The sequence below is a fragment of the Littorina saxatilis genome, linkage group LG2, assembly GCF_037325665.1.
Source record: "Littorina saxatilis isolate snail1 linkage group LG2, US_GU_Lsax_2.0, whole genome shotgun sequence".
Classification (NCBI taxonomy): domain Eukaryota; kingdom Metazoa; phylum Mollusca; class Gastropoda; order Littorinimorpha; family Littorinidae; genus Littorina; species Littorina saxatilis.
The window spans coordinates 74,532,405-74,541,106 of record NC_090246.1 but is presented as its reverse complement, the minus strand read 5'-3'; the positions used below and the strand labels follow the sequence as shown (position 1 = coordinate 74,541,106).

The 8,702-nt window shown below is 38.7% G+C and overlaps 1 long non-coding RNA gene across 1 annotated transcript; it reads left to right on the top strand.

Annotated features, from left to right (window-relative positions):
- Positions 1–217: 217 nt before the first annotated feature.
- On the top strand, positions 218–8,055 carry LOC138956646 (uncharacterized). Its single transcript, XR_011452742.1, has 4 exons — positions 218–281; positions 1,892–1,954; positions 2,750–2,824; positions 6,724–8,055. It is a non-coding gene; the product is annotated as an uncharacterized lncRNA (long non-coding RNA).
- Positions 8,056–8,702: the final 647 nt, after the last annotated feature.

The following is an 8,702-nucleotide window of genomic DNA, read 5'->3' as shown; positions in this document are numbered from 1 at the left end:
TATCGCTCTGTTTGTTTGTATGTCTGCCCGGCGCCTGCCCGTCTGTCCGTCTATCTGTCTGTCTATCTGTCCGCCTGTCTTTCTGTCTGTTTGTGTCGGTGTGTGTCTGAATGGAGGAAAATAACTCCAATATAAACCGATCAAACATAAATCAATCAACCAGCCCAAGACCGACAACAGTATTTTAAAGTGTACCTGTTTTCTTTTCTGTTTATAGAAATAACAGATGGGCAAACTTGCAACGTTTCCGTTGTCGATCGCACTTTTAATGTGCTTTCAAGGTAAGCGATAATTACATTTATAATTTTTAAAGAGAACAGCAACCACGACCGCATTACCTCAATCACCGAAACTAACGGCAACACACCGAGACACAGACAGACAAATATACAGTCAGACAGACAGACAGAAACAAACCAGACAGACTGACACACGCAGATACACACAGACTGTGGGATAAAAACTGAAGCACAGTTTACGTATTGTGCAGATATTGAAAATGTCGTTATTATGAGTTATTTCTAATATGCTGACTGTTAGCAAATGATAACAGACATGTCGAGAAAAAAGATATCAAGCATGTAGAATGAACACAAAGACACAGCTAACAAATTATGCAAACATTAGGAAATGTCATATCAATCTTATAAGTGTACTTACCCTGTAGAATGAACACAAAGACACAGCTAACAAATTATGCAAACATTAGGAAATGTCATATCAATCTTATAAGTGTACTTACCCTGTAGAATGAACACAAAGACACAGCTAACAAATTATGCAAACATTAGGAAATGTCATATCAATCTTATAATTGTACTTACCCTGTAGAATGAACACAAAGACACAGCTAACAAATTATGCAAACATTAGGAAATGTCATCAATCTTATAAGTGTACTTACCCTGTAGAATGAACACAAAGACACAGCTAACAAATTATGCAAACATTAGGAAATGTCATATCAATCTTATAATTGTACTTACCCTGTAGAATGAACACAAAGACACAGCTAACAAATTATGCAAACATTAGGAAATGTCATATCAATCTTATAATTGTACTTACCCTGTAGAATGAACACAAAGACACGGCTAACAAATTATGCAAACATTAGGAAATGTCATATCAATCTTATAATTGTACTTACCCTGTAGAATGAACACAAAGACACAGCTAACAAATTATGCAAACATTAGGAAATGTCATATCAATCTTATACTTGTACTTACCCTGTAGAATGAACACAAAGACACAGCTAACAAATTATGCAAACATTAGGAAATGTCATATCAATCTTATACTTGTACTTACCCTGTAGAATGAACACAAAGACACAGCTAACAAATTATGCAAACATTAGGAAATGTCATATCAATCTTATACTTGTACTTACCCTGTAGAATGAACACAAAGACACAGCTAACAAATTATGCAAACATTAGCAAATGTCATATCAATCTTATAAGTGTACTTACCCTGTAGAATGAACACAAAGACACAGCTAACAAATTATGCAAACATTAGGAAATGTCATATCAATCTTATAAGTGTACTTACCCTGTAGAATGAACACAAAGACACAGCTAACAAATTATGCAAACATTAGGAAATGTCATATCAATCTTATACTTGTACTTACCCTGTAGAATGAACACAAAGACACAGCTAACAAATTATGCAAACATTAGGAAATGTCATATCAATCTTATAATTGTACTTACCCTGTAGAATGAACACAAAGACACAGCTAACAAATTATGCAAACATTAGGAAATGTCATATTATTATTAATCTTATACTTGTACTTACCCTGTAGAATGAACACAAAGACACAACTAACAAATTATGCAAACATTCGGAAATGTAAATCTTATATTACCATGTGCAGGTTCTCCATCAACGGTAAAAGCAGTTACCACGCCCAACGCATCAATGCTTGCTCTTGCAAAGAGTGAGTACAGACTTTGGCTTCTATATAGTTGTGCAAAAAAAAGACTTTCCGGTTTCGTTGTGCTCTGTATCAAAATGTTATTGTAGCCTTGATTGTTTGTTACTGAACTGCAATAGTAACTATGTCTGTGAAAACCCTGTTTCAAGTATCCAAAGACACATCACCACGTGATAACAACAAAAGCATCTCCGACAAATTTTGACTTCAACTGTTTCATAATTTTTTGAGTCGATTTTCTTGTGATTGTCTTGTTTTGTTAATACTAACGTACCATTCTTATTGTTTTAAATTTACCAATAAAAATCCTTCGTATAACTGACATTATATTTTAAAGATTTTATACAAGTCCACAAAATGACTTTGCAAACAACCTTACTTATTGTCGAAAATGCAATTTTAGTCCGCATTTCCTGCTATCTACATAATTATATGATATTTCACGCAATGTAGTTTACAGATATTTGGCCACCATCCCCAAAGCTACTACATTTGCATAACACTGGTAAAAGTATATATTAAAAAATGTGCATAAGACATCGTAGCGCACACGAAATTGTCTTTGTCCAATTGCCTTGACTCCAACCATAGTACAAGTACCTACAATTTTGTCTGCTTATTCTTTGAACGATGAATATAAAAATCTCTCTCTCTATATATATATAAGTGTGTGTGTGTGTGTGTGTGTGTGTGTGTGTTTGTGTGTGTATATATATACGAGTGTGTGTGTGTGTGTGTGTGTGTGTGTGTGTGTGTGTGTCTGTGTGTGTGTGTGTGTGTTTGTGTATGTGTCAACAGAGCAGGTCAAACTTCAGGCAGACAAGCTAAATTGTGCCGTCCAATCCATACCACTGAATGTATCGTCTGTGATTGGTAAGCTAAAATGAGTCTTTTGACATATCTTATAGGGGAATGGCCCCTAATATTGACCGGCTCCTAAAATGGATCACCTGCTGTGCTCACAAACTAACGGCGCTAGAGCGCTAAAATCAATCTCATTCGCCACGTTTATCCTCTCTGGATAACGTGCACATGACATTGTCTCAACAATTGCGGACGCGCACACAGCAAAACCGTCAGGCTTTTGAACGTCTTTCGTTGTACACTTCTGGCCGCGTTCACTCTTAATTTGACGCTTAAAACGGAGTCCGCATACACAGCTGTTAACACACACAATTGTTTATGTACATGACTGTAATTGTAAATGTCCACCCAAACCCAGGCCCGCCTGGTAGAGAGCATGTTAAAGATACCTCTATTTTGCATATAAATGTACGTAGTTTGCGAAACAAGATTGATATTTTACAATGTGAAGTTAAAGAGCACGATATTGTGACTTTGTCAGAAACTTGGTTGTGTGACTCGATATCAAACGACAGTTTATGCCTCAAAGGATTTCATCCCCCAGTGCGTCTTGATTTAAAGAACATAGAACCATTTTATTCAATAGTCTGCCAACACACGTTCTGGACTGCAAAACACTCTTGTTTGGAAATACTGATTTAACTATATCTTTGAACACGAAAATATTCTCTGTTGTACAAGACTATGTTATGTTAACTAATCGCTTCGGCTGATATTATATTAACTGTGCAATTGATGTAGCCAGGCATTCTCTCCCTCCCTCTCTCTCTCTCCCTCTAGTAGTAGGGACTAGCTGTAAGAAAGGACCATATGGACCTAATGCTATCATCCCTCGGTAATAAAGTTTTCGAGTTCGAGTTCGAGTTCGAGTTCTCCCTCTCTCTCTCTCTCTCTCTCTCTCTCTCTCTCTCTCTCTCTCTCTCTCTCTCTCTCTCTTTCTCTCTCTCTCTCTCTCTTTACCCTATTTGTATAAAATATAATTAAAGATTATCAAGATAAGTGTTGAAGCTATCACTTGTTCGCCATGTTTTGCTATCTGAATGTGTATTGATTATAAGTTCAAGAACGTGTCCATAAGCAATCTGCTTGTTAACGTTCTCAATGTTGTTATTGTTTGAAACGTGTGTATGTGAATTTGAATAAACACGCTTAAACCAATTGTTACTTTTTAGCAGTGCTTGTCCAGTCTTTCTAGCGCAAACAAAATAAACTTCGCCAAAATATTATTGCAACACATTTCGCACCCAAATAAAAGCATTGATTATCTTGTCATTTCATTCAAATTCTATATGCCAGTTTATGCCTGGGTCTCACATATACGATTTTTCGGAAGTGTCGGGGATAGTTAAGTCGACTAGGTCGGAAGTGTCGGATGCAAATTCGGCTCCAAATTTCACTCCCGACCTGTCCTTACGACTGATCCGACCATGTAGCCGACAAGCAGACGACAACCACCCGACTTTAGGGCCGACAAATCCGACATGTGTCCAGACACTTCCGACTGCAGTAACGACAATTCCGACTGCAGTTACGACAGGCCCGATTATTAGCTGAAAAACTTCCGAACAATAGCCGACTCTCACGACCAGTGTAACGACTAAACCGACTAGCTAACGACTGTCCTAACGACAAATCAGACTGCCCTAACGACAAATCAGACACCATACGACTAAGTCGTTAGGATGGTCGGGGAAGTCGGGACTAAACACTTCAAAACTATGCTACCGACAAATCCGACCACCCTTACATTTTCATTTCATTTTTCATTTTCATTACTTTATTGGCCCATCGCTGGGAAATTCGGGTCGCTTCCTCCCAGTGGAAAGCTAGCAGCAACGGAGTCGCGCTACCCAGGTGTCTGCGTGTTTAGGTGTATTCAGCCACCTGCACTTATGGCAGAATGACCAAGGTCTTTTACGTGCCATTTTGATGACACGGGGGTGGGACATGGCTTCCGTCTCTGGGTCTGCACATAAAGTTGACCCGTGTCCGTCCCGGCCCGAATTCGAACCTGCGACCTTTGGATCACAAGTCCAGTGCTCTACCAACTGAGCTACCGGGCCCCGGGTCTTCCGACTACCGTTACGACTAATCAGAATCGCCTTACGACTAAACCGACACGCTTACGACAACCACCCGACAAATTTCTATTCGTCTGAGTCGGGAGGCTCTTCCGACTGTTTTGAACATGTTCAAAACAGTCTGAAGGGCCTTCCGAACTAACCGACTTTTCAAAAACAAAATTGCTAATTCTCACGAACTCTCCGACCTCTTCCGACTTCCAGCCGACTACCTAAAGTCGGGTGACATTCGTAGATGTGAGACCGGGGCATAAGGCCGATCACTTGACTATCTGGATCAATCTGGGTCGATTTTTGATTGGGCCCTTCCGTTTTTGTCCAGTCGATTCTAAGGGTACCCTTATTTGAGCGGCGGTCACGTGATCCCTGTAAAAGAAATGTTTAATCCGAAAGGTGATCCAGAAATTCAAGTGAACGACCTTAACTGGCATATAAAGTTTGAATGAAATGACAGGGGAATTAATGCTTTTATTTGGGTGCGAAATGTGTTGCAATACTTTTTTGGCGAAGTTTATAATAGCAAAACTCAAATTATGTGTGTGTCCTCTTATAATTATTTGGACAACATTAAACAACAAAAAGAAAAGAAAAGATAAAGACGGGTTTCAGTCATGGATTAAAAAGCTTGATGAAAATAGCCTATAACTAGCCCTAAATATAGGCCTACAAAACAGTCTTCTTTTCGTGAAAGTTGATCCTTTCATTTTGTCTGTTTTTAATCAGATTCTTTAGTTTTTTGTTGTACTTCAAATAATGTTCTCATCGAACCGAAACTAATAAATCTGATGCAATCAATTAGTTTGACACTAGCACTGCGTTGTATCATGTTATTTTGAAGTTGTTAGCTTTTTACAATGATTTGTGATACACTGGTCCATATTAGCCGCCTTGGAAATAATAGTGGAAATAGGGACGGTGTTTCTCTCTCTCTCTCTCTCTCTCTCTCTCTCTCTCTCTCTCTCTCCCTCTCTCTCTGTCTCTGTCTCTGTCTCTCTTGCATAAATGTTGATACCTGCAGCTTGATTTTTCACCTAGCGAGGGTGAAGCCGCTGAGTACGAAGTAAAAACTCGAAAAAAAAACCTGATTATTTCCCTTGCTATGCATCGAGCACGCTTCATTTTCCTCGGGCATCAGGAGCGATGAAAGTCCCATTGTCCGTGGACCTATCATCTGTGTTTTCTTCAGTTGTGAGAAAAACTTGGGGCGGGGGGGTCGGCTAAACGAGAGCAGACACACACACACACACACACACACACACACACACACACACACACACACACACACACACAGACAGACAGACAGACACACACACACACACACTAACACACAGAAAGAACCCAGGTTTTGCACATTTTAAGTAGGATACGGTAATGAAAGATTTTGACTCAAGACTATTATTAGTTTAATATTTGATTTTGATGATTTCCAAGCGTTCACTAATTTTCGTTTTTTTCTCCTTGCTTGTTTTGTGACATAAGCCATGTTTGTTGTTTGTATGTATGTCGTGCTCTATTCACGGAATTGCCGACTTCGCCGAATCGGCAGTTTGTTTTGTAGATTTTGCGTAATTGGCAAAAATCTGCCCATTTCGCGAAATCAGCAGCGATATGCCGAATTTGTGTAATGGCTTCTAAAGCTACTCCATTTCGCGAAATCGGCAATTACTTTTAGCGGAATCAGCAGCCGTTCGAGATGAACATTTACCTTCTCTTCTGTTCTCCTCTGTTTTCTTCTCTTCTCTTCTTTTCTATTCTCCTCTAGGTCTCTGTCTCTCTCTCTAAAACTCCACAATGGGAACTTACTGTTGGTTTTCTGATTCATTCCAGACTCGTATCTGAAGGTTCCAGACGTCTGTGTGATATTGAAAAAAGCCCCACTCCCATCCGTCTTGCAAAATGCCTCCATCGTGTCGTCACTGACGGTCAACAGTTTCGGCGCATGCGTGGGAAGATGCCGTGTGACTTCCGGTTGCAGTGCACTTGCGATAGAGATTTCCATCATGAAGAAGTTGGCTTCAGGAACCTGTCTGCTGGGCAACTCTCAAACAGCCATCGAAGCGAACCCAGACTACCTCTTGTATACTGTTTCAGGAGGGACTGAAAATAACTATGAGTGCAAAGATTGCTGACTTAAAAACCATTACTGAAGGCACACAAATTAACCAGCTACGCTAAAGGGGAGGCCACTGATACTGTTTCTGGCGGCATCGAAAAAACACCCGTGCAGAATGAAAAAGACATGCACAATGCAAGACTGCTGACTTGTGTATTGATTTTGAATACACTGACAGCAACCAAATATACACACTGCAATATTTCTGACTTGCATACTTTCTTTGTAGGCTTTGAATATCACCAGTCGTGTAAAATGCAAACACACGTACCTATATCTGTGAAAAAGGATATCTCGGGAATGATAAAACTAGGGTCTGGGAAGGCCAAGAGTTTCGGGGTTGTAAACTGACTCGTTATTTCAAGTGCGGCTTTGGATTATTATGATCAAGATCGATCAAAAATTAACTTTCAGATGTGCTTTCTTCAACTGAAAGGTCTTTAGAGCGAACAGACAAAAAATAAAACATACAAATAGCAACAAGAGGATCAAAACATAATTAACGTCAGTGGCGATTTAAGTTTTTATCTTCTTTTTTTAATTTATTTTTTAACGATACACGAAATAGCTCGGTGAGCTGGTTAAACATATCAATATTATGAAGAGGTATGAATACATGCACCTCTTATTAAAGTCTCAAGCTATATGGCATCTTTTAAAATGTAGTTTTATTTATACCAACATTATTTCCGACAACAAATTGCTATATAAAGTTGAATGAAAGCGACCTTTTCCTTGTGTTCTTCGTGTTGTGAATGGCTCTGGCATTCGTTATTTCTTTAAATTAAAAGATAAATAAAAAACAGAAGTTTTTGTTACAGGTGTTCACATTTTGAGATATTCAGTTTTTGGTTTCTCAAAAAAAGAGAAACAAGAGAAAACAAGTCGCGTAAGGCGAAAATACAATATTTAGTCAAGTAGCTGTCGAACTCACAGAATGAAACTGAACGCAATGCAACGCAGCAAGACCGTATACTCGTAGTCCACCGCTCACGGCATAGGCAGTGAAATTGACAAGAAGAGCGGGGTATTCGTTGCGCTAAGAAGGATAGCACGCTTTTCTGTACCTCTCTTTGTTTTAACTTTCTGAGCGTGTTTTTAATCCAAACATATCATATCTATATGTTTTTGGAATCAGGAACCGACAAGGAATAAGATGAAAGTGTTTTTAAATTGATTTGGACAATTTAATTTTGATAATAATTTTTATATATTTAATTTTCAGAGCTTGTTTTTAATCCGAATATAACATATTTATATGTTTTTGGAATCAGCAAATGATGGAGAATAAGATAAACGTAAATTTGGATCGTTTTATAAATTTTTATTTTTTTTTACAATTTTCAGATTTTTAATGACCAAAGTCATTAATTAATTTTTAAGCCACCAAGCTGAAATGCAATACCGAAGTCCGGGCTTCGTCGAAGATTACTTGACCAAAATTTCAACCAATTTGGTTGAAAAATGAGGGCGTGACAGTGCCGCCTCAACTTTCACGAAAAGCCGGATATGACGTCATCAAAGACATTTATCAAAAAAATGAAAAAAACGTTCGGGGATTTCATACCCAGGAACTCTCATGTCAAATTTCATAAAGATCGGTCCAGTAGTTTAGTCTGAATCGCTCTACACACACACACACACACACACACACGCACAGACAGACAGACACACATACACCACGACCCTCGTT